This window comes from Saccopteryx leptura, chromosome X (genome assembly GCF_036850995.1).
Source record: "Saccopteryx leptura isolate mSacLep1 chromosome X, mSacLep1_pri_phased_curated, whole genome shotgun sequence".
NCBI classification, from domain to species: domain Eukaryota; kingdom Metazoa; phylum Chordata; class Mammalia; order Chiroptera; family Emballonuridae; genus Saccopteryx; species Saccopteryx leptura.
This window is the reverse complement of record NC_089516.1, coordinates 22,989,117-23,016,059: the sequence shown is the minus strand read 5'-3', so window position 1 is coordinate 23,016,059 and position 26,943 is coordinate 22,989,117.

The window sequence follows — 26,943 nt, the reverse complement described above, 5'->3', positions numbered from 1 at the left end:
GACTACGAATGGAGTGGGCACTGGCTACTTTGTTGGATGGACTTACGGATTTTGGACAATGTGAAATACCCTGATGGGGTTGGGGGGGGCAGCTTTGCTGGAAGCACTCCCCTGCCCCCGGAAGCTTTCCCCATCGCTAGAAAGAAGGCCGAGGACATTTCGTGCTTTTGGCAAAGTGCTCAGAGACTGGTGAAGTGTACCTTTGTAATTGTTGAAATTATATGATTTGTCATGTTGTAATTTGTGTAATGTGCCTGATTTCCTTGCACAGGGATGCGGGTGATGTGGATTGTGGGTAGCAAAGTGAGCATAGGGATGGATTGTTGGGCAGGTAAAATATATTATGCTTACTTTGTTAAAGATGGCGCTACCCACATGGAAGCCATCGTGCAGGTGATATTAATGTGTGTTGGGGGCAGGCTGTGGGCAGACAGGATCCTTGTAGTCTGGGGCTTGGTTTTAGGACTAAGCCTTTCCCAGCCTTTTTGATGTGGGGTGGTGCAATCCCATCATGCCTCAGATAAGTGACTTTGTATTAGAGACTTCTCTATTTTGTATATTGGATTAAAGGTTTTGATTTCTGTACTATAAAGTGGGGCAGACCCAGAGCTTGCTCCCTTGGTTCCTGAGATTAGCATTAGAAGAGAGAGCAGAGAGGAGAGCAGAGAGAGGCCACGTGGACGAGGCCAGGAGAAGCAGCCAAGATGGCGGAGTGATGAAGGAAAAGCCAGTTTGTGCAGAATTTGTGCAGGGAGAAGGAAGGAGATGGGGAACAGAGGTGAATAAGTTTGGTGAGCTAGAAACCTTTGATTTTAGGAAACTCGGAGAAGTCAGTAGCTTTGTGAGCACTGAATGAGTGGGTTTTGGAGCCCAGTGTGTGTTTTTACTTGCCCACCGGGTGCAAGCCAGGATTGAAGATGATGGCCCACCAGTTCTTGACTCCTTTGTTTTTTCACCGATTGTCCCAATCTAATGTGAACCTGCATGGGCCAGGCGGCTGTGATGGTGGCCGTGGCTACTGGCTTTACAGTGAGGCTCAGACCCTCACCCCAACAATGTAGGAGCCTGCTCCCCTGAGATAGTGGCTTTCATCCACTGACCAGGACACCAAAAAAAAGGTGACTCTCTAAAACTTATGAAAACTAAACAGCTGAAGATTCTACCTAAAACCAGTGGGGCTTCTAGAAAATTTTAGTAACTTTCATAAAACCCTTATTGCTAAACGTTTATTCGCAACTAATTAGAAAAAGATTTTGCCAGCAAGAAAGGAATAATTAAAAAGGCCATACTTAGAATCTATTACAGAAGGCATAATATCTAAGTGTTTAGTTTATGTCCAAGTAAATACTAAGCAAAGTAAGGAAATTATGAGAAAAAAAAAAAAGATACAGGGAAAAAGGAACTTTCGCCTGACTTGTGGTGGTGCAGTGGATAAAGCGTCAATCTGGAATGCTGAGGTTGCCGGTTGAAACCCTGGGCTTGCCCAGTCAAGGCACATATGGGAGTTGATGCTTCCTGCTCCTCCCCCTCTTCTCTCTCCCCCCTTCTCTAAAAAATGAATAAATAAAATCTTAAAAAAATGAACTTTCCCAAGTAAACATTTAAAATTAGACTTTAATAAAATAACTGACAGATGAATAGGAGCTTTTCCTACTGGAGGTGGAGCCACAGTGACAGTTGTTAGAAAGTTACTATGTGGAATTCTTTCCAGATTTAGCTTGCCCATTCTAATGTTAGGCCTGCATTTGTGTCCAAAATATCACAGCTAGTAGGAAGGGAACCCAATATTAATTAGAAACTAATTTGAAGTTACATTGCGCCCACAGGCCCCAAAGGTTCAGGGAAAATAGACACATAAATCAAATCATAAAGGAAGCTTTAACCAAATTCATTTTTTAAAGATTTTATTTATTCATTATAGAGAGGAGAGATAGAGATAGAGAGAGGGTGGGAGAGAGAGAGAGAGAGAGAGAGAGAGAGAGAGAGAGAGAGAGAGATAAGGGGGAGGAGCAGGAAGCATCAACTCCCATATGTGCCTTGACCAGGTAAGCCCAGGGTTTTGAACCGGCAACCTCAGTGTTTCCAGGTTGATGCTTTATCCACTGCGCCACCACAGGTAAGGCCCAAATTCATTTTTGAAACCGGTGAGAAGTGGCCCTCCTTGGGTCAAGGTGTACCCCCTATAGAGAAGGATTTATGCCTTTTGGAATAATGTTTGGAAGACCCCCTCCCTTACAACCAAAACTCAGAGAAGAGATAAGAGCTCAATTAAGTAACCACTCCTTCCTTAAGTACTTGTAGAATCTGCAAATTACTCAGCAGGGTGTTCAAAAGACTGTCCAAGAGGCACTTCCAGCATTGCCAGGAGATCTGGTACATCCTTTTCAGCCTGGGAACTCAGTCGGAGTAAAGAAGTACATCACCCAAGGACTGACTCCCACATGGACAGGTGCACACACTGTGATCCTGACCATTCCCAATGCTGCCAAGATAGAAGGAATGCCCGCCTGGGTCCATCATAACCAGTTGAAACCTGCAGTCCCAGCAGAGACACATTCGTGGGCAGCAGAGACTGACTCCACCAACCCTTGTAAGTTAGCCCTGAGAAGGATGGCATGCCCTGCTCCAACCACAAACTGGAAGCTGGTTGAACTACGCATGGTTAATGTATGAAGAAACTCACTGAGGACCTCCTTTTAATTAGACTTTGAGGAAAAAGGGAATCTAGGGTAAAAGAAAAGCCAGCTTGGTTGTCACTAAAGGTTAAGATTTTTTTAAGAGTTTTGACTAAAGGAATTGTATAGTAATGAAAGGTATAGCAATACTTTTTGAAAGAGAAACAAAGAAAGTAAATTGTTATAAAAGCCAGTAATTTCTGAATAATTAAGAAAATTTATAAAAATTAAGGATTGCCTCCTGCACCTCGTTAAAATAAGTCAAGGATTTGACTCAGGATATAAAACCAGTGAAGAATGTGGTAAGATGCCAGAGAACTATAAATCTTAGTATTGGCAATGCCATTTTAAAGAGGAAAAGTCACGTTTTCTGTCCCGTCCTTTCTTTGGAAAATGGAGGGAGAAGGATATAGAAGTCTCCTGACTTACAAGGACAACTGGGTCATTTTAGTTTTAGTTCTCTGGAAGGATTAAGGTTATCTGAAGAACTTTTCCCTTTCAATAAGAGACAAAATTTACATACCATCCTACATTGATTTTAGCTTTCCCTCCCATCCTGAGATTAACGTGTACCTCTAAGCAAAGGAGAAGAGACAGACACTAAAATGTTTATTATGAATGTATTTTGATATGTAAAATGGCATCACCATTGTGTTACCTTGAAAGTTTTAACGTTTTTTTAAATCCCCTAGACAAATGTTATAAGCTTGTTAATGATTGTGTCATGCTGTCAATGCCCCCCCCAACCTGTATTTTGTCAAAGGGTATATAACCAGCCTCTGAGATACATTTGGAGCTGCACAATTTGGGTCAGATATGCCCCATGTTAGTCATATGCAGCCAGGATATTTAATAAATCTCCTCCTTTTAATAAAACCCTTCAAAATTCATCTGGACTTGGTGTCTCTACGTAAACCCGCAGAAGTGAGGCACAGTACTTTACAACATTAGTGAGGTATAGTACTTTACAACAAGGGGAGCTGTTGGTCAAATAAGTTTATAAATATGATATATATGTTTGCTCGCTTATAGTTTGTAGTGGATGTGAGGGCACAGGGTGTAAGCAGGCAGGATTCTTATAGCCCAAGGCTTGGTTTTAGGACTAAGCCTTTCCCACCCTTTTTGATGTAGGGTGGTGCACTTTCATGAGGAATCCCATGCTTCTTTGTTTGTATATTGGATTAAAGGTTTGGATTTCTACACTATAAAGTGGGGCAGATGGAGAGCTTGCTCTCTCTTGGTTCCTGAGATTAGCATTAGAGGAGAGAGCAGAGAAAGGAGAACAGAGAAAGGCCATGTGGAGGAAGCCAGGAGAAGCAGCCAAGACGGTGGAATGCTGAAGGAGAAGCCAGTTAGTGCAGAGTTTGTAAAGAGAGAAGGAAATGGGGAACAGAGGAAAATGAGGCCGGTGAGGTAGACACCTTTGATTCTAGGAAACTCGGATAAGTCAGTAGCTTTGTGAATGCTGAATGAGTGGGTTTTGGAGCCTAATGTGTGTTTTTACTTGCCCACCGGGTGCAAGCTAGGATTAAAGATAATGGCCTACCAGTTCATGGCTCTGTTGTTTTATTACCAACTGTCTGAATCCAATGCAGATCTGTATGGGCCAGGCGGCTGTGATGGTGGCTGTGGATACTGGCTTTACAGGAGCTCATTCTTTACTAGGTGCTCTATTTTATTTGTGTCTTGTTGGTATATCTTGTATGGAGCAAAAACCTGTCTTTTTTTAAAAAGTTATTTATTTATTTATTTTAGTGAAGAGAGAAGGAGGGATACAGAGAGAGAAAGACAGGAATATCAATGTGTTCTGTATGTGCCCTGACCGGGGATTGAATCAGCAACCTCTTTGCTTCAGGGTGATGCTCTAACTAACTGAGCTATTCATCCAGGGCAAAAGAACAAAACAAAAACCCATCTTTTAGAAAATTTCTACCCTCTCATTTTATTGAATTTATTGGGGTGACACTGGTTAACAAAATTATACAGGTTTCTAGCTACTGGTTCTAGCAAGCTGCTGGGATGTTACAAGTTGATTGTTCTTTCTTCCACATGACATACCTCTTCAGATTTTAAAGATCAATATATTGGTTCCTGTTGCAGCAGAGCAATGCCCCAGAGGGGCCGAGCATCGCCTCCTGGTGGGCATGCTGGGTGGATCCTGGTTGGGCGCATGTGGGAGTCTGTCTGTCTGCCCGCTCCCCACTGCTCCTGCTTCTCACTTTGGAAAAATACAAAAGATTAAAAAAAATCAATATCATGTTTTTCCAAGTTTCTTTTAGGATTAATCTCTCTACTTTTTTTTCAACTTTTTCTCATGTAAAATGATTTCCACATCCTTTACCATCTTGGCTGATTTCTTTGAGATACATTCGAATTTGTGAAAGTTCTTTAGATGGAGCATCTACAAATGAACAAAAGGTTTGGCTTATGTTCTTAGCAGTACTACTAGGCTTCATGATGATGATGCTATATACCTATCAATGTAGGTGAAAAATTGTGTTTGCATGTTGTTTTTTTCTTATTAGATGTATTGTGAGCTCCAACTGAATTTGGGATTATCTAAAACCTAACATTGTTTTCAAATGACTTAAGGTCAAATGTGGGTTTTCATTAGAAGCCTTAAAAATAAAAATTTGAGGTTTTTTCCCCCTAATCCCTTCACCTTTTTCACCTAGCTCTGCAACCCCCTCCTCACTGACAGCTGTTAGTCTGTTCTCTGTATCTATGAGTCTGTTTCTATTTTGTTCATTAGATTGTACACATGAGCAGACAACAGTGTGGTGATTACCAGAGGGGAATGGGGTGGAAGGAGGTAGAAGAGGGTAAAGGGGAGATAAAAAGTGACAGAAGGAGACTAGACTTTGGGTGGTGAACACACAATGTAATATGCAGATGATGTGTTATAAAACTGTACACCTGAAACCTATATAATTTTATTAACCAATGCCACCCAAATAAATTCAATAAAATATAAAAATAAAAGTTTGGTATCTAAAAGCAAGATATGTTAAATATTCCTTTAAAATATTATATGTTTACAATGATTAAAATATTATGTTTGTTTCAACTCAATATTTTGGATTTTAATTATATCATATAGTGTACCATTTTCAATCACTGTGGCATCTGAAAGTTTGAAAAGCATGCTCATGATATCCCCTTGATGTGGAATGCCCATCACTGGAGACCTTACTCTGGTAGAGATCAATATAGTAGTCATGCGTCAATAGTAGTTTGGAAGATTTTAAATATCCATAACTGATAACAAAACATATAATAGATAAATCATCATTAGTCATTATTTCAACTGATGTTTCTGAGTGCCTGTGATGTGTCAGGAACAGTACCAGGTATGGTAACGGATTGCAATAACAAACTCTAATTTGTTCACATTCTCTGTATCTGTGCCCTTGTATATTGTGAATCTGGGCTTGGCTATATGATTGCTTTCAGCCAATGGGATAATAGAAAATGTGACACCAGCAGGAGCTTGAAAAACATCTATGCGTTAAGGCTTGATTTCTCTTGCTGGTCCTAGAAACCTTGAACTTCCAGCATGAGAATAAGCATATACAGTGATACCTCAGTTTCCGTCAATAATCATCCGAAAACAATCAGCAAAATCTGAAACTGATGAAAACTGAGGCAATTATTTCCATATGAATCAATGTAACTCCAATTAAGTCATTCTAGATACTCCAAAATACACACCAGAAACACATTTTATAGACAATAAATGTAGTGTTTAATACTAAAAACAATAAGAAATTAATATAAAATGGATATAAAAGACTAATGTAAAGAATAAATGAACATGTAACATGGCATTTACCTTTTGAAGACTGTTCTTCATGTATGGAAGACAGCAGGAGGGGAGAAAGAGGTGCAGATACTGTATACGCAGTAATCACTTACATGCAATTGTAGTATTAGCACTCGCAATCAATAAAAAAAGCACAAATCACTGGAAAGCTAGACATGTGGGATGATGCTCACATAATGAGAAACAATGCCACACTGAGCAGGAGAATGCGTGGGTCGCCCTTTGTTTTCGGAAAATTAGCAGCAAGGTCACGTGGGCACGTCAATGAAATCCAAGGCAACCGTCCAAAACCGAGACAAATTTTTGTGTGGAAAAAATCAATGAAAACCGAAACCAACAATAACAGAAGTCAATAAAACTGAGACATTACTGTACTAGGCTGCAGAGATATGTGGCCCTGTCACCCTTGCCACTCCCACTAACACACTAATACTCTAACACCAATTGACAGCAAGTGTGTAAATGAGGCCATTCTATACCAATTGGACCCTCTCAAACTGGCCAGCTGACTATAAATAACTATATGAGTGAGTCCAGAGGACCAGCAGAAAAATTGCTCAGCTCAGTCCAGTCCAAATTTTCAAACCTTGTGATCATAAGCTAACAAATAATTGTTGTTTTAACCCACTATATTTGGGGGAGGCTTTTTACACAGTGGAAATCTCAGTTGAGAATATGTCAGATATAGTCCCTGGCCTCTTGAAAAAAAATTTCTAATATGACTTTTAATGGATGTAGTAAGCTTTTCAATTTGTTACTCCTACTTATATATATTCTCTTTTCTGTGTATAATTAGTTACCCTCACTAGATGCAGAACATTGTTTCTGGGGTTGGTCATGTCATTTGCCTTGGCTCATGAAATGTGAGCAGAAGTGACAGTGTTGATCCAAATCCTGAAGAGACATCTGTTTCCACCCACCTGCTTGTGCGTCTGAACCATAAGAAGAAGGGGATTAAATACATGGAGCTCACCTGGACCCACACTGCAGTGTGGCACCCTAGCGTGTCTGAGACTAACCAAGATCTGCCAGCCCTCAGCCAAATTGCAGATGTGTGAGCAAGGAGAAATTACTTTTTTATGCCACTGAGTTTCAGGGTGGTTTGCTTTGCTGCATTTTTTTTGTGGCAATATTTATCTGCTAAGGGGGAGAAATTTAAAGGTATTGGTAAGTCAACAGTATCCTTGAAAGAAACAAAGTCATATATTGTAGTAAATAGTTGGTTGAATATATCTATTAATAAATTTTTACATTAGGACAGACTAAAATAATAGGTATTCAAATAACTAACTACTCAGTTAGAAATCATGAGTAATTGCAACATCTGGAAACTGAACCCTGCAGCAGCTTTTAGTTTTGCAGTTTCCATATTTCTATAACTAAAGGCCATTTGGTTCCACCCCTGGAAACCATTATTGTTACTATTACTGTTACTTTTTTTTTCTTTCTTTTTTTTTTTTTTGTTTTTTTCTGAAGCTGGAAACGGGGAGAGACAGACAGACTCCCGCATGCGCCCGACCAGGATCCACCCGGCATGCCCACCAGGGGCGATGCTCTGCCCACCAGGGGGCGATGCTCTGCCCCTCCGGGGCATTGCTCTGCCGGGACCAGAGCCATTCTAGCGCCTGGGGCAGAGGCCAAGGAGCCATCCCCAGCACCCGGGCCATCTTTGCTCCAATGGAGCCTTGGCTGCGGGAGGGGAAGAGAGAGACAGAGAGGAAGGAGGGGGGGGGTGGAGAAGCAAATGGGCGCTTCTCCTATGTGCCCTGGCCAGGAATCGAACCCGGGTCCCCCGCATGCCAAGCTGACGCTCTACCGCTGAGCCAACCGGCCAGGGCCCTATTACTGTTACTCAGGATTGCTCCAAGGCACCTTCAGTACCAACTGACTTCATATGCTTTTCCCTTGATCACACCAAGGTGGGAGGTGATGATTAAAGTGTTCATAGTTAATGGGATGTAAACGAGATTTCCATTAGATATATTTGCACTTATGAGGGGGTTTCTTAAACATCAGAAGACTTCAGTACTGCCTGATCAGGCAGTGGCGCGGTGGATAGAGCAGGCATGGCCAACATATGGCCTGCAGGCCGGATCCAGCCCATGTAATGAGTTTATGTGGCAGGTGATTAAATTTTTAATATTCTCCGCTACTTTAAAATCTCAGCTACTCAGAAGTGGAAGCATCTTTGGTTATTGGAAATCGAGATATTTAAGAAGATAGTGATACACGGAAAAGAATTCTGCATGTGACTAATCTAGGGTTAACTTCCAATAATTGGCCGAATGGATTCGTGATACTTCTTTATTTTTAAAAAAATTTCCATTATAAAGATTTACAACTTTTGTACTTGTCTGTACTCGATATGAACTGGTGATGTTTAGTGGTGATGTGAAACCCACATTCTTTTAGGCAGAGTTTGCCAGTGTGCACCCAAGGTCAAACAATTTGTTATTTTTGTGATCCAGTGTGCTGAATCCAGTGGCATTGTAGCATAGACAATAGCTGCAGTTGATAACTGAAAACGTGTCCAGGCTGTTTGTAAAACAAAATAATTGTTTTATTTGTGATAAACCCCTTCAAGCTCATTCTATTAATTAAATATTGTTTCGATTGATTGCGATACAGTTTGGATATTTATATGGTATATAATTATACTTTTATTAAAATATATTTTTTAAAAATAATATTGTATATTAAAATTTTTTTCACTCACATATATTTATAAACAAATTACATAATAAAATTTTGTTTACTTAAATCATTTTTGTATTTACCATTTTTTAATTTTAATATTTTGTCTGGCCCATGAAAAAGTTTTCTTTCTAATCTGGCCCGGGGGCAAAAACTGTTGGCCACACCTGGGATAGAGCATTGGTCTGGGATGCTGAGGACCCAGGTTTGAAACCCTGAGGTCACCAGCTTGAGGGGTAGCTTATCTGGCTTCAGCATGGGCTCACCAGCTTGAGCGCAGGTCACTGGCTTGAGTATGGGATCATAAACATGACCCCATGGTTGCTGGCTTGAGCCCCAAGGTCACTGGCTTGAACCCAAGGTTTCTGGCTTGAGCAAGGGGTCACTGGCTCAGCTGGAGTCACCCGGTCAAGCACATATGAGAAAGCAGTGAATAAACAACTAAGGTATCACAACTATGAATTGGTGCTTCTCATCTTTTTCCCTTCCTGTCTGTCTGTACTCTTCACTCCTTCTCACTAAAAAAAAAAAGACTTCAGTACCCAAATGAGTTAATGCTATAATAATGGCCTGACATTGCCGCGAACCAGCGCGGCTAGTAATTCTAGGTCCTGAGGGAGAACAGCGCGGAATTAAGAAAATAGACTCACTGAGAAAAGAAGATGGGATGAGGAGGCCTCTGCAATGCTGATGGCAAGAACAGAGAGAGAGAGATCCCCCGGTCTTGCTTTATTATATAGCATAGATCAGTGGACCCCAACCCCCGGGCTGTGGACGGTACCAGTCCATGGGCCATTTGGTACCGGTCCACAGAGAAAGAATACATAACTTACATTATTTCCGTTTTATTTATATTTAAGTCTGAATGATGTTTTATTTTTTTAAAATGACCAGATTCCCTCTGTTACATCCATCTAAGACTCACTCTTGATGCTTGTCTTGTAAGTCTGACAATTATATTTAAAAATACCACAGTTTTTACGCCGGTCGCATAATTTTATTTTGTGCATTTATCCATCCCACCCTAAAGGCAGGTCCGTGAAAATATTTTCTGACATTAAACCGGTCCATGGCCCAAAAAAGGTTGGGGACCACTGGCATAGACCACTAAAGCCTTTAATCCAATATACAAATAAGGAAGTCTTTGATACAAAGCCACTCATCTGAGGCATAAATGGGATTCCTCATAAGAGTGCACCACCCCACATCATGCAACAGGCAAGGGTGTGGGGAAAAGCTTAGTTTTGAGAAGGGTGTTGAGAAAATATTAGTCTTAAAAGGGTCTGTGGAAGATCTTAGTATTAGAAGCCTGGAGAAGAGCTTAGCCTTACACTAAACCATAGGCTGTAGAATTTTTTTTTTTTTTTTTTCTTTTTCATTTTTCTGAAGCTGGAAACAGGGAGTGACAGTCAGACAGACTCCCGCATGCGCTCGACCGGGATCCACCCGGCACGCCCACCAGGGGCGGTGCTCTGCCCCCCAGGGGGCGATGCTCTGCCCATCCTGGGCGTCGCCATATTGCGACCAGAGCCACTCTAGCGCCTGAGGCAGAGGCCACAGAGCCATGCCCAGCGCCCAGGCCATCTTTGCTCCAATGGAGCCTTGGCTGCGGGAGGGGAAGAGAGAGACAGAGAGGAAAGCGCGGCGGAGGGGTGGAGAAGCAAATGGGCGCTTCTCCTATGTGCCCTGGCCGGGAATCGAACCCGGGTCCTCCGCACGCTAGGCCGACGCTCTACCGCTGAGCCAACCGGCCAGGGCAGGCTGTAGAATTTTGTCAGCTTACAACCTGTCTCCCACATGACATAAAGTATGGTTTATATTTTTGGGTGGACAGCCTTCTTTCTACATAAGTCACAAAATCACAGATGACTGCAATCTAACTTATTTTTAACATTGACCTTGCTGGTATGTAAAAACTAGTAAGAGAGTGTTTCTGCTTTTTGTTATTGTTGTTTGTTTGTTTTAAGTGAGAGACAGAGACAGAAACAGCAAGGGAGAAAGATGAGAAATATCAACTCATAAGTGTGGCACTTTTTAGTTTTTCATTGATTGCTTCTCATATGTGCCTTAACAGAGGGTGGGAGGCTCCAGCCAAGCCAGTGACCTTGGGCTCAAGCCAGTGACTTTTGTGTCAAGCCAGTGACCTTTGGGCTTAAGGCAGTGTCCATGGGATCATGTGTATGATCCAATGCTCAAGCCAGCAACTCCATGCTCAAGATGGTGAGCCTGTACTCAAGCTGGATGAGGCCACGCTCAAGTCAGCAAGCTTGGAGTTTTGAACCTGGGATCTCAATGTCCCAGGTCGATGCTCTATCCAATGCATAACAATCAGTCAGGTGAGAGTGTTTCTGTTTTAAATTTTGAATTCATCAAGGTCTGATATCTTTGTAAATCACAATAAAAATGAATTCTTAGATGTTGCAGCAATTGTAAAATTGCTGAAAACATTTCTATTTGCTTACTCCTCAGTTTCTGTACTAAATCTTGTCATGGACTGGCAACAAACATTTCATAGCTCAGGACTAGCCTGTGAGTAGTGTTTTGTTTGTTTGTTTGTTTGTTTTGGTGTGTGTATGTGTGTGACAGAGACAGAGAGAGGGACAGATAGGGACAGACAGACAGGAAGGGAGAGATGAGAAGCATCAATTCTTCATTGCAGCTCTTTGTTGCAGTTCCTTAGTTGTTCATTGATTGCTTTCTCATATGTGCTTTGACTAGGGGGCTACAGCAGTGTGGGTGACTCCTTGCTCAAGCCAGTAACCCTGGGCTCATGCCAGTGACCTTGGACTTCAAGCCAGAGACGTTTGGGCTCAATTCAGCGACCATGGGGTCATGTCTATGATCCCATGCTCAAGCCAGCGACCTTGGGGTCATGTCTATGATCCCATGCTCAAGCCAGCGACGCCATGCTCAAGCTGATAACTCCACACTCAAGTTGGTAACGTCGGGGTTTTGAACCCAGGTTCTCTGCATCCCAGGCCAATGCTCTATCCACTGTGCCACTGTGAGTAGTGTTATAGTAAGATAGTTTGGATGGAAGGGGATGATAGAGACAGGCTCTGTTTCATTGTTTCTCTTGACAATAATACCACAGCCATCTTACTGTTTCAGAGAAGCAGAAAGTAGTAAGCATGAAAGTATCATTGTTTAGAGGATATCACTATTATATATAATAATATTCAGTAAGAAGGAAGGATGAAATGATGCAATTAATATATTCAGGCAACCAATATGACCATTGTTTTTTAGTAGAGTAATACATGAGAAGAATTAATGAACTCATCAAACATATACTGAGCATCAATTATATTCAAGACTCTGTTCTAAGAGATAGGGGTATACCACTGTAAAAAACAGACAAGCCTTGGCCCTTACAAAGCTTATGTTGTGATAGGAAGTCCCTGAAATATGGAATCAATTTAGAGTGAACCCTGCATGTTCCCCTTACTGCTGTTAAACAAATGCTTGATAAACCTCATTAATTTTATTATAATTAATTCTTGGCTTCTTGCTTTCAGGACAATTATTAAACTAACTTGGATGATTTGTATTTATTTCCTGACCTGAGGGTATAATCTTGGAATAGTCCTCATTTTCCCTTTTTTGAGCAAATTTTTAAAAGCAAATTTAGAAGTTGTGTTTTGAAAGTGTCCCTGATCAGTTGTTTCATTTATATTAATATGACTATGTCCCCCATGGAAAAATGAGGAATAGAAAGAAGAAAAGGATTACTGATTTGCAGAAGTACATGCTTAAAAATGAAAGTTACAAAACAGAAAATTAGGCTTACTATTTTAACATGCAAACATTTACCACAATAATTATTTTAAAATATCCATCTACGTTATAGGTCCTGGAGAATAAATTATCCTGAGAGTTGTTAATGGATGATAAATTGCAATGGAAATAGAAATGACTTGCTTTCAACCACTTATAGCATGGCAAACACCAGCAAATCCAAGATTTATCATTTATAAACAAGTTGACAAGCTGGTATTAATGCTGTACGACTTGGAGCAAGTTACTTAAGTGTTCTGGATCTCAGTTTCCTTGTCTGTAAAATGACAATAAAATCATACCTTCCACATAGTGTTATGAGGATTAATATTATATTCTATATAAAGTGCTTAGCACAGTACTTGGTACATAAGTATTAAGTTCTCTATATGATTATGGAGGAGAACGGGGCTATTGTATGGACTAAAGTTTTTACATTTAATTACTAAACATTTTTAGAAATAGCTATCAGTGGGGGGCTGGGTGAAGGAATTAAGAAGTACAAATTGGCCCTGGCTGGTGGTGCAGTGGATAGAGAATAGTCCCGGAGCATTGAGGTCACCAGTTGAAGCCTGGGATTGCAGGTTGGAGCCCAGGGTCATTGGCTCGAGTCTGAGGGTGCTGGCTTGATCTCAAGGGTGCCAGTTTGAGTCTGGGTCAGGGCACATATGAGAAGCAATCAATGGCATAACTAAGTGGAACAATGAGCTGATGCTTCTCTCTCTCCCTTTCTCCTTTCCCTTTTCTCTCTCTCTCAAAAAGAAAAAAGAAGTACAAATTGGCAGGTACAGAATAGTCATGGTGGTATAAAATACAGCATAGGGAATATAGTCAATAATATTGTAATAACTCTGTATGGTGTCAGGTGGGTATTAGAATTATCAGGGAATCACTCTGTGAGTCATACAAGTGTGTAAGCCCTACACTTGACACTAATATTGAGTGTCAAACGTAATTGAAAAATTAAAAAAATATTTAAAAAGGAAAGAAATTTCTCTGCTGAGTGCCCAGGTACTAAGTAAACCAGTATGACAATTTCTAGATTCCTAAGGGAATGTCTATTTGGGTTTTTTAATATAATTATTTCAAGAGACATAAAGGTATTTTAAAAAAAATCTTAATTTCAGTATTCTACCAAATATTAGTAAACAGTCTTTTCATGAGTTAACAAGATAGAGAACAGGTTCAAAGCACACAATAGAAGATCATCCAAGTTCCAAGAAGTAGATTCTAAAGGTCATGAATCATTGCCCAGAGAAAGCAGACTCATTTTCTTGTTTCTACAGCAGAATGTTCTCTGAAAATATTTCTTTTTAACATGTTCAGCTGTTTCCTGTCCCTTTGCTGCTACAGTCTGCCACTTCAACCACAGTTTAGTAGGGTCACCCTGGTATGCAAACCTATCAGCTGAAAATTCCACATCCTAGAAGAGACTGTTCCTTCTTGGCACTAAGTAAAATAACTTGAGATTCTATCTTTCAAAATGTCACAGTGTCAACCCCTACATCTGCAGAGGTTGGAACTCTAAAAGCCCCAAATTCTGGAACACTACTTTAAACACAAAATTATGCTTACTTTAAAATTATTTATTTATTTATTCATTTTAGAGAGGAGGGGGGAGATAGATAGATATATAGATATATAGATATATATATATAGATAGATAGATAGATAGATAGAGAAGGGGGAGGAGCAGGAAGCATCAACTCCCATATGTGCCTTGACCAGGCAAGCCAGGGTTTTGAACCGGCGACCTCAGTGTTTCCAGGTTGACACTTTATCCACTGCACCACCACAGCTCAGGCTAATTATGTTTACTTTAATAAAAATTTGCTAGCTACCATTAGCTACGGTTTTAGAAATAAAATTGTTACATCATTCTTAAAAAGAAATATATCCTGGAGGATGTCATAGTATGTGGAGTATCATAGTAATTTGGTACCAACCATTATCAATTAAAAATAAATGCACAGTCTCTGGCCAGTTGGCTTAGAGGTAGAGTGTCTGCCCAGCGTGTAGAAGTCCCGGGTTCAATTCCCAGTCAGGGTACAGAGGAGAAGAGACCATCTGCTTCTCCATCCTCCCTCCCTTCTCTCTCACTTTCTCTCTTCTTCCCGCAGCCATGGCTCAAATGAGCAAGTTGGCCCTAGGCGCTGAGGATGACTCCATGGCCTTACCTCATATACTAAAATAGCTTGGTTGCTGAGTACAGAGCAGCGGCACCAGATGCACAGAACATCAGCCCCAGACTGAGGTTGCCAGGTGGATCCTAGTCAGGGCACATGCGGGCATCTGTCTCTCCACCTCCACGCCTCTCACTTGATGAAAAAAAAAATGCACAAACTCTTTTTTAATAGTAGGATCTTACTGTTTTCTTTTTTCCTTGAAATTGAATCTTCATTTCATTTTTATCACATAATTTTATATTATATTTCTTCATTACATATATATGTATATGAGTCAAAATTAATTTTAAAAAATTGCCACGGTCATTAATTTTTAGTTTTTTTTTAAAAAAATCTTTTTAACCATGAAAGCGAGCAATGTAGTACACAATTTGATAAATTGTTAAACAGGCCCTGACCAGTTGGCTCAGTGGATAAAGCATTGGCCTGGCATATGGATGCCCCAGGTCCAATTCCTGGTCATGACATGCAAGAGAAGGGACTGCCTGCTTCTCCTTTTCCCTCTCTCCTTGTCTCCCTCTTCCCTGCCCACAGCCAGTGGCTCCATTGGTTTGAGCATAGGCCCCAGGCACTGAGGATAGCTCAATTGGTCTGAGTGTATCAGCCTCAGGCACTAAAGAAAGCTCGATTAGTTTGAGCATTGGCCCCAGACAGGGATTGCCAGGTAGATCCTGGTCAGGGTACATGCGAGAGTCTGTCTAGCTTCCTCCCCTCCTCACTTAAAAAAAATTGTTAAACATTAAAAGCCAAAATTTATTAAAAGTGCTTCTCTGGATAATATTGTTAAGGATTTTTTTTCTAATTCATGTATATTTCTGGATGACTATTAATTGATTCCACAAAGAGAATTTAATAACAAGTCTATTCCCATCGTTTACTCTTTTAGATGTAAGTGCTGATAAATTTTTGTATAAGTAGATAGAATAGAAGGAGTTTTGTTAAATTATAATACTTAATTCTTTTAACTCCTTCTGAAATATATGCCAAATATAAGGTAGTCATATATCATCAAAAATAAATTTTAATGACCTATTAGGTGATGATTCAATTAGGTACACCTGTTTGTTGAAAGAAAAAAAAAAGAAAACCAACAACCTATCATACTGAAGATTCATTTACTTTCCCAAGAGCAATAGTTTGAATTATTTCTAATTATTCTTTTCTTTTGGCACCCCAGGTATTTAAATGCTCTGGGGGAAATACAATATAGTAATATTTTGCGTGGGGGAGAAGTAAAGTGACAAAAGTATAATTTTGCAAAGGCAAGCTAAAAAGAGGTCAGTATAATCAGTTTAAGGTAAGAGTTCATATGGAATTCAGAATCTATAAATAGATTTTCTTTTTTTTCTTTTTCTTTTGTTTTTGTTTTTGTTTTTCAGAGAGTGGGATAGACAGGGACAGACAGGAACGGAGAGATGAGAAGCATCAATCATTAGTTTCTCGTTGAGCATTGCGACACCTTAGTTGTTCATTGATTGCTTTCTCATATGTGCCTTGACCGCAGGCCTTCAGCAGACTGAGTAACCCCTTGCTCGAGCCAGCGACCTTGGGTCCAAGCTGGTGAGCTTTTGCTCAAACCAGATGAACCTGCGCTCAAGCTGGCGACCTCAGGGTCTCAAACCTGGGTCCTCGGCATCCCAGTTCGAAGCTCTATCCACTGTGCCACCACCTGGTCAGGCTAAATTGATTTTCTTAAAGTTTTGGTGCCCATATATCCCTTGGGAAGGGTTTGTGTTTTGCCAGTATAACCCAGACCCAGTTCCCAATTTGAAGACTGTTATGCACATAAAATGGCAGTGACAAAGACCCCTACACCCCAATTTTAACTACTGTTATAATGTTTGAACTCATACTCCTTGTAAAAAATTCAGATGATACAGCAGTATACAAAATGAAAGGTAAAAATCCCCGTTCCCCTTCTCTCAACCCTAACTCTCAGGGATAACCACTTTTTAATGATTTGCTATGCAATCTTTCATACATGTTTGGTCAGTTTCCTATGGACACAGGAGACTGTTTCATTTAACAGGGCAATCCTGTGCTGGTTCAGTTCAGTAGCCCCCAAGGGTAAGTGTGGAGATTTCCCTTCCATTCCACCATACTCCTGTAGGAGTCTATCTTTGGTTGATTGGCCTAGAAACAGACCTTGAGATGAAGACTGATGTGCAAGTGATTTATTAAGGAACTGTTCTGGAGGAAACCGATAAGATACTGAGGGAAGCAGCATAGGGAAGGGTAAGAAATTAAGCATAAAATAGAATTCTTTTTGATTTTGTACAGTGTGTATCTTAGAGCTGTTTCCATCCAACTACCTATACATTTGTCTTAGTCTTTTCAGTAATTACACAGTTTTCCAGTATTCCATGATATAGATGTGCCATCACTATTTAATCTTTCTTAATGTTCCCAAATAGGTAGATTTCCAATTTTCATTTTTTTTTTCAGAGAGAGAGAGGGATAGACAGGGACAGACAGACAGGAACGGAGAGAGATGAGAAGCATCAATCATTAGTTTTTCATTGCGCGTTGCAACACCTTAGTTGTTCATTGATTGCTTTCTCATATGTGCCTTGACCGCGGGCCTTCAGCAGACCGAGTAACCCCTTGCTGGAGCCAGCAACCTTGGGTTCAAGCTGGTGGGCTTTTTTTTTTTTGCTCAAACCAGATGAGCCCGCGCTCAATTTGGCGACCTCGGGGTCTCGAACCTGGGTCCTCTGCATCCCAGTCCAATGCTCTATCCACTGCACCACCGCCTGGTCAGGCTCCAATTTTCATTTTTGAAAGAAATTCACAAAACATCCATATTCCTTTGAGCACATATATGATTATTCTGTAGGAAATATAATTAGGAATGGAATTTGCTGGATCCAATTTATTTAAAATTGTGGTAATTGCTACGAAATTGCCCTTTTAAAAGGTTTTAACACTGCTCCACCATCAACACACAAGAATGTGTTCCACTCTCTTCATATCCTTGCAAGTTCTCAAGTTATTAGTATTTACAATATTTTGGGGAAAGTGATATTATAACAATAGTCAAAATTATTAGTGAGGTTATACTTTCTTTTCTGTGTACTTACTGGCGATTTAGATTTCTTTTATAAGCCATCTGCTCATGTCTTTTGTTGTTGCGTTGTTACTTTGTCATTTTCTTAATTTTTAAAAACATTATGAATAACAATTCTTTGTTATTTCAAAATTACTTGAAAATATTTTTCCTTAGTCTTTTGCTTATCTTATAATTTTATTTATACTCTTTTACTGTGATTTCCATTTTTATGTGGCAAATTCCATCAAGTTTTTTTGGGTGGTTTCTGTACTCATTGTCTCATAGGTTTAGGAAAGTCTTGTATTTCTATATGCCTAATCTTAATCCTTTTTCTAAAAAACAAGAATGGCCATTGAATTTTATCAATCTTCAATATCTATTAAAGATGATTATGTGCTCTTTCTCTTTTTTTCTTTCAAAGTATTATATTTCATTCTTACACTTCCCAACGTTGAATTATTTTGATCTTGGCATAAACCTTGCAGAGTCTAAATCTACCACTTATTTAATAATTTTTACTTATATTTTGCATATATACTAATAGACGAGCTTCCCTTTCTCTGCGCAGGTGCATGTGTGTGATGTCTTATCTAAATTTGATATTTGCCTTATTCTAATAATGAGTTAGGAATGAATTGGGAAGCTTTCCATGCACTAAATATTATACCACTTTGCTGAAGACATGCTTAACTCTTTCTGAAAGACATGTTGATTATTTTACTTAGTTATAATAATCTGGTTCAGAGGTTTTCTGTCTACAGTTGATTAAAGTTTCAGCCTGACCAGGCAGTGGCACAGTGAATAGAGTATTGACCTGGAACTCTGAGGATCCAGGTTCAAAACTCCGAGGTTGCCAGCTTGAGTGCAGGCTTACCCGGGTTGAGCACTGGCTCACCAGCTTGAGCATGGGGTCACCGGCTTGAGCGTGAGATCATTGACATGACCCCATGGTCACTGGTTTGAGCCCAAAGGTCACTGGTTTGAAGCCCAAGGTCGCTAGCTTGAGCCTAAGGTCACTGGCTTGAGCAAGGGTCATTGGTTCATCAGGAGCCCCCCCCCCCCGGTCTAGGCACATATGAGAAAGCAATCAATGAACAAACTAAGGTGCTGCAACTATGAATTGATGCTTCTCATCTCTCTCCCTTCCTGTCTGTCCCTGTCTATTTCTCTCTCCCTCTCTCTCTTTCTCAAAACAAACATACAAACAAACAAACAAACAAAAACCCCTTGAAATTATACCTGGCCTATACTGGTACAGTGGAAGTGTTGACGTGAAATGCCAAGGTTGCCTGCTCAAAATCCTGGGCTTTCCTGGTCAAGGCACATAGAGAAGCAACGAGTTGACGATTCCTGCTCCCCACCGTGCACCCCCTGCTGCTTCTCTCTCTCTCTCTCTCTCTCTCTCTCTCTCTCTCTCTCTCTCTTCTATCTAAAATCAATCAATGAAATATTTAAAAAATAAAATATAAAAAGTAAAACTTCAAGTTAGAGTACAAAATATAGTCAATAAAGGTTGCTGAGTGAGGGCAAGGAAAGGACAAATATATATAGAAATGTTGATAAGAAATGACTTTTGAATATCATAATTTCTTGGAGTTGCTACAGGTATCCAGAAACAAAGACAAAATCAGCAGTGAATCATAGTCTTGGGCCATCTGGTGGATGAGTTAGGTACACTACCCATTGCAATAATGCCTAATAGCAGTTTCTTAAATTGTATACTAATATTTTCAAATGTTCCTAATTATGGATCTGAATCACAAGGGAACATTTACATTATATTCACTATGAAGAGTAAGATATTTAAAGTCAAAATTTTACTTTAAAATGTTTAAAATTGAACAGAAAGTGTGGTGTTTGCAGAAATTTGTTAATCTACAGGGTGGGGCAGAAGTAGATTTACAGTTGTTCATATGGACAATAATATATACAATAATAAATAATAAAAGAATAAACTCTGTTTTGTATACTCATAACTGTAAACCCATGTTTGCCATACTCTGTATATGGGTTTTTAAATTTAAATTCAAATGCTACTTATATGTTGGGTTTGAGGAGGCAAGTGTCAGAGGGGTCAAGGGGCCCAGAGCTGAAGAAGATGGGGGAGACCCATAGATGATACATTCTTTATTGGGTGGCAGCAACAATAGCAACAGTAGCAACAGTAGGCACAGCAGCTGTAGCAGCAGCAGCAGCAGCAGCAACAGGCTGTTGTACTCAGGCATTTTATGGCTAATCAGACAATAGTGGCACTTAGCCAAAAACTATGTCCTTGGTTACATAAGGTGCTTACATTAAGGCAGGGATCAAGGTTTTGTGTCCTTGGTTACATCATGCGTTATGGCTACACAGCCAAAAAACAGGTGAGCCAGCCTAACTTTAACCATTTTCCCAATACTATATCAGCAGCTCTCAAGCTTAGCTGCACATTAGAATTTATTCCACAAAAAGCCCTGCTTAGGTCTTATCATCCTAGAGTCTGATCTAATGTGTTTTAAAAGCTTCCCAGGTGATTGTAACATGGAACCAAGTCTGGAAAACACTGTCATTTGAACAGACAAGTAGTTACCAACTGTGGGATAGTTTTGCTTCTTCAGGGAACACTGGTCATGTTTGGAGATACTTTTGGTTGTCACAGCTAGGGGGAGAGGGCTTCTGTTATTTAGTGAATAGAGATCAAAGATGTTACTAAATACTACAATGTACAGGACAATTCCCAACAATATAGAATAATCTAGTTCAAACCAAGGTTGAGAAATTTTGACATAGACTTATCTTACTCTTACTTTTCATGTACAACCAACCAATCACCAATCTTTTTGATTCCATTGACCAATCACCACTCCAATTAGACCATATTTTTTCTACCCCCACTGTCACCATTTTAGTTCAAGACAGCGTGCCCTTACACTTTGATACCATGAGGGTCTGATCTGCCTCCCTCCAGTCTTGCTGTCCTTTTTTACATTCTCAGTTTCATTGGTAGAATGATCATTTTAAGACACAAATCTTATCATAATCCCTTATTGAAACCCTTTAATGGTATGTGGTTGTCCTCAGGGTTTAGTCCCAGTGAAAGACAAAGATTTGTAGACAGTTGTTCTTCCATACCATTCCCAACCTCCGAAAGGATCCACTGGCTATGTGGGCTGCTCCCAGCCTTCCATGTGGGACCTGTAAAGCCCTAGGCCTTAACAGGGTTCACAGAAAGCCACATTGAGGTTTCTCCAGCTCATTTTTCAGAAATGCATCCCTAACCAATTTTTTATTCAAATGCTAAACTCTAGACACAACTAAATGAATTTTAATGCCTTCAAGGTCTTTTCCCTTTCCTGAACATTTACTCCTTCTGTCACTTGAAATGCCACAATTTTCTTGAGCCTAGCTAAACCTCTTCCCTTTTTTTGGTTTTCCACTTAGAGGCTACTCCCCATGTGGAACCCTGCCTGAACTCCCTTTCTGGGTTGAGTAGCCTTCTTAGATTGTTCTGCAGCAGGTGAACTCTCTTACTTGTTCTAAAATTCCATGAGGGTAGAAATGGTGGATGTTTTAAAAATTGGTCTTCCTTAAGAGCCTTATGCAATTCTTGGTTCACAGTCACTTTCTTTTCTTTTTTTTTTTCTTTTTTTTTTTTTTTTTACAGAGGCAGAGATAGACAGGGACAGACAGACAGGAACGGAGAGAGATGAGAAACATCAATCATTAGTTTTTCGTTGCGCGTTGTGACTTCTTAGTTGTTCATTGATTGCTTTCTTATATGTGCCTTGACCGTGGGCCTTCAGCAGACCGAGTAACCCCTTGCTGGAGCCAGCGACCTTGGGTCCAAGCTGGTGAGCTTTTTGCTCAAGCCAGATGAGCCCGCGCTCAATCTGGTGACCTCGGGGTCTCGAACCTGGGTCCTTCCGCATCCCAGTCTGACGCTCTATCCATTGCACCACCACCTGGTCAGGCCACAGTCACTTTCTGATGTTTAAATGTGAAATGTTCACTTGTCTGTGTAATGAAGAAATGAATTTTATATAGTATTTGATTTCTTAACATTCTGGAGCAGTGAACGATGACTCTACTCACATTGTCTTTTAGAGAGTCTGAAAAAAATTAGAAGAGTCTGCTTTCTCGTAGAAGCATGATGTTACTTATTTGTGTTAAAATAAAATATAATTTCTTCCTAAAAACAGTTATAAATTTCCACTTAAAGTAAACATCTTTAAAGTAACAGAAAAATCAAAATTTCAAACTAGCAATCAACAAAAAGTGTCAGTGGTGGGATTCAGCCAGTTCGCACCAGTTTAGCAGAACTGATACCTAATTTTTTGTTAAGCTCGGCAAACCAGTTGTTAAAATGACACTTGTCATCAGGGTTCTCTCTAAGGTGGGTGCCTGGGCAGTTGCCCAATGTGAAAATCACAAATTTACATTCCTTACTCCTTTTTAATGTTTATCTGCACACAGAAAGTGTGGTGTTTGCAGAAGCTTGTTAATCTACAGGGTGGGGCAGAAGTAGATTTACAGTTGTTCATATGGACAATAATACGATAATTATTAATATTTGGGTTTGAGGAGGCAAGGGTCGGAGGGGTCAAGGGGCCTGGAGCTGAAGAAGATGGGGGGACCCGTAGATGATACATTCTTTATTGCAGGAGTCCCCAAACTTTTTACACAGGGGGCCAATTCACTGTCCCTCAGACCGTTGGAGGGCCGGACTATAAAAAAAACTATGAACAAATCTCTATGCACAGTGCACATATCTTATTTTAAAGTAAAAACAAAATGGGAACAAATACAATATTTAAAATGAAGAACAAGTAAATTTAAATTAACAAACTGACCAGTATTTCAATGGGAACTATGGGCCTGCTTTTGGCTAATGAGATGGTCAATGTGCTCCTCTCACTGACCACCAATGAAAGAGGTGCCCCTTCCGGAAGTGCGGTGGGGGCCGGATAAATGGCCTCAGGGGGCCGCATGCGGCCCGCGGGCCGTAGTTTGGGGACCCCTGCTTTATTGGGTGGCAGCAACAACAACAGCAACAGTAGCAACAGAAGAAGCTTTTAAAACACATTAGATCAGACTCTAGGGTGATAAGACCTAAGCAGGGGTTTTTGTGGAATAAATTCTAATGTGCTGCTAAGCTTGAGATACAATAAATACAATAATTATTCCACCAATGTATGGAATCATGTAGTTCTTGGTTTTTTTCTGATTTACTTATTTCACTCCGCATATTCTAAGTGCCCATAGTAATGTTCAGTCTGTCCACAGGTGAAAAAAATTTGACAGAACTATGTTTGTAATATTTATTTATTCATTTCATAAAACTTATTATACCTTTGATGAAATACTACATTTTAATCCCCTCGCATTTGTTACTTCAGTAAACAAACATAGAACGTAAAGAGAAAAAGTACCGAACAACCAAGGGGTGATGAGCTGTCATTGAAATATCTTAAATGAGTTTTACTGTTTTTTTTGTCAGGTATTATTTAATATTTTTTCATTAATATTTTAAAACTATTTATTATAACATAATCTTGTTTTGTGTACCTCTTTTATTGTTCTCATTTAAGTATTAAATGCATGAAATAATAAACTACATTTTAGTATATCATTTTTTTTATACTTAAAACAGTCATTGGGGCAGAGAACCGGTTGTTAAATTATTTGAATCTCACCACTGAAAAATGTTCATTGTGTGAGATACCACCTCACACCTGTTCGATTAGCTGTTATTAGCAAGACAGGTAATAGCAAATGTTGGAGAGGCTGTGGAGAAAAAGGAACCCTCATACACTGTTGGTGGGAATGTAAAGTAGTACAACCATTATGGAAGAAAGTATGGTGGTTCCTCAAAAAACTGAAAATAGAACTACCTTATGACCCAGCAATCCCTCTACTGGGTATATATCCCAAAAACTCAGAAACATTGATACGTAAAGACACATGCAGCCCCATGTTTATTGCAGCATTGTCCACAGTGGCCAGGACATGGAAACAACCAAAAAGCCCATCAATAGATGACTGGATAAAGAAGATGTGGCACATATACACTATGGAATACTACTCAGCCATAAGAAATGATGACATCGGAACACTTACAGCAAAATGGTGGGATCTTGATAACATGATACGAAGCGAAATAAGTAAATCAGAAAAAACCAGGAACTGTATTATTCCATACGTAGGTGGGACATAATAGTGAAACTAAGAGACATTGATAAGAGTGTGGTGGTTACGGGGGGGAGGGGGGAATGGGAGAGGGAAAGGGGGTGGGGAGGGGCACAAAGAAAACAAGATAGAAGGTGACAGAGGACAATCTGACTTTGGGTGGTGGGTATGCAACATAATTGAACGACAAGATAACCTGGACTTGTTGTCTTTGAATATATGTATCCTGATTTATTGATGTCACCCCATTAAAAAAATAAAATTATTAAAAAAAAAAAGAAAAATGTTCATTGTGAACCTATTATGAAGAAGCTCTGCACTACGTTAGATATTTCAGAAGACTATCTAAAATATACTTTTGTCCATAGTAAAGTCATTTCATAATACCTGGCATATAGCAGGTGCTCATTAAAAGTCTGCTGAAGACTGATCAGAATGAGTAAACGATGATTTGAAACAAATTAATTTTCATGTGCAAGTTGTGAGTTTAAACACATTTGAAGAAATTCTTCATATGTAAATTCTTCTGGTGTTAATTGCTATATTTTGTAAGTGAAGATAAATATACTATCAACAGCATTTTTTGTCTTAAGTTACTAATAAGACATTGGAATCCAGTAAATCATATTGGCAACAATGATTCAAATCAATCTTTCAAATCAATCTTATTGGTTTTACAGACGGGGAAAGATTCAAATCAATTTTAACTGAGACAGTTAACTCTGAAACTTCAGACTTCTTGAAGGACAGCTTTAACTATAGTAATTTGTATAGTTATTGTAATATAGATGACTTTATTGTTTTTCTTTAAATTTATCCAGTTGCAGAGTATATATTTTAATGTTCCTTAATGTACATTTATTCATGTGTGATTACATGAAGAACATCACAAAGTAAATTTTCTGTTGACATATGAAATTTATGTGTGTATAGATATATATTTTCCTATTTCTATTTTTCTGGAAGTGATTAATTAGTGCTTCTGTTATAAAGCTTCTATTTTCCTTGTCAATGACAATCTCAAGGCCTCTGAGCTGCCTGTCGCTTGACCTTGGTTTAAAAGCACAAAGAACAGCAACCTTGAAACTGGCATCAATAAGATTCATTCTACAGACACCAGATGCAGCACAATAGAGAAAAACCACACATTTAATTTCAAGTTTTTACAGAAATTGCTCTCAATATTTCTTTTTCTTAAAGACTTATGAGTGCAAACATCCTTCATTTCAGAAAGGGTAGTGTTGCCGTTCTGCCACTTAACACCGGCCAAGGCAGTTTTCTGAAGGCCCCTCCACATTGATCCCCCTGATGGACACGTGGTCGCAGGGGCCACACAGTCCTGGGAAGGTAACACAGCCAGAGGTGACCTTTTAGGAGTATCACTTTCATTGAGAGGATCCTGACTATTACAGCATGTTGAAAAGCATTTCATTAACATTTGAACAAGAAGGATAGGAAGCTGTAAAATAATCATGAAGTTTAAATGGAGATGCATATATTATTTTTTACTCGAGGGGAGTTGTTTTCCTTTGTCTTACACCAGTGTTCATTTGAAGGTGCAGTGTCATGGCTGTCCTTTGGCACAGGATTCAATGGCTATTTTTAAAAATCCCTCCTGTGGGGAGAATACTTATAAGGATGGAAGCTGTCTAGGGATGAAGAGGCAGTGGATGAAGATTTGAGTTGGGAACTTGCTCTTAGTTGTTAATCTCTCTTTTTTTCTGCATTATTACCTAACTAATCTCCTATTTTTAAAATACTTATTGCATAACATACAATACGCAAATATGCAAACTGCTATCCTCTCATGCATTCTTCTCATTTCCTTACAGGCAAATAAAATTATTCATACTTAGAGTTCCACATCAGGACGAGTTACATTCAAATCATGGATAACATATGTGCAATAAGGATTAAGTTGCTGAATATTGATTTCAAAAATGAAAGAGGTCTGCCTGGCCTATGGTGGTGCAGTGGATAGAGCATCAACCTTGAATGATAAGGTTGCCAGTTCGAAACCCCAGGTTTGCCCAGTCAAGGCACATACGACAAGCAAGCAATGAACAGCTAAAGTGAAGCAACTATGAGTTCATAGCCTTTGTCTCTCTGTGAAATCAATAAATAAAATCTTAAAAAAATAAAGGTATAGAGAGTCTTTCTTTTTTCTTAGTGCATTGGTTTATATATATGTGTGTGTGTGTGTGTGTGTGTGTGTGTGTGTGTGTATAATGGAATATTACTCAGCCATAAAAAGAACACAATCTGCCTGACCAGGCGGTGGTGCAGTGGATAGAGCATCAGACTGGGATGCGAAGGACCCAGGTTCGAGACCCCGAGGTCACCAGCTTGAGCCTGGGCTCATCTGGTTTGAGTAAAGCTCACCAGCTTGGACCCAAGGTCGCTGGCTCAAGCAAGGGGTCACTTGGTCTGCTGAAGGCTCACGGTCAAGGCACATATGAGAAAGCAATCAATGAACAACTCAGGTGTCGCAACAAAAAACTGATGATTGATGCTTCTCATCTCTCTCCGTTCCTGTCTGTCTGTCCCTATTTATCCCTCTCTCTGACTCTCTCT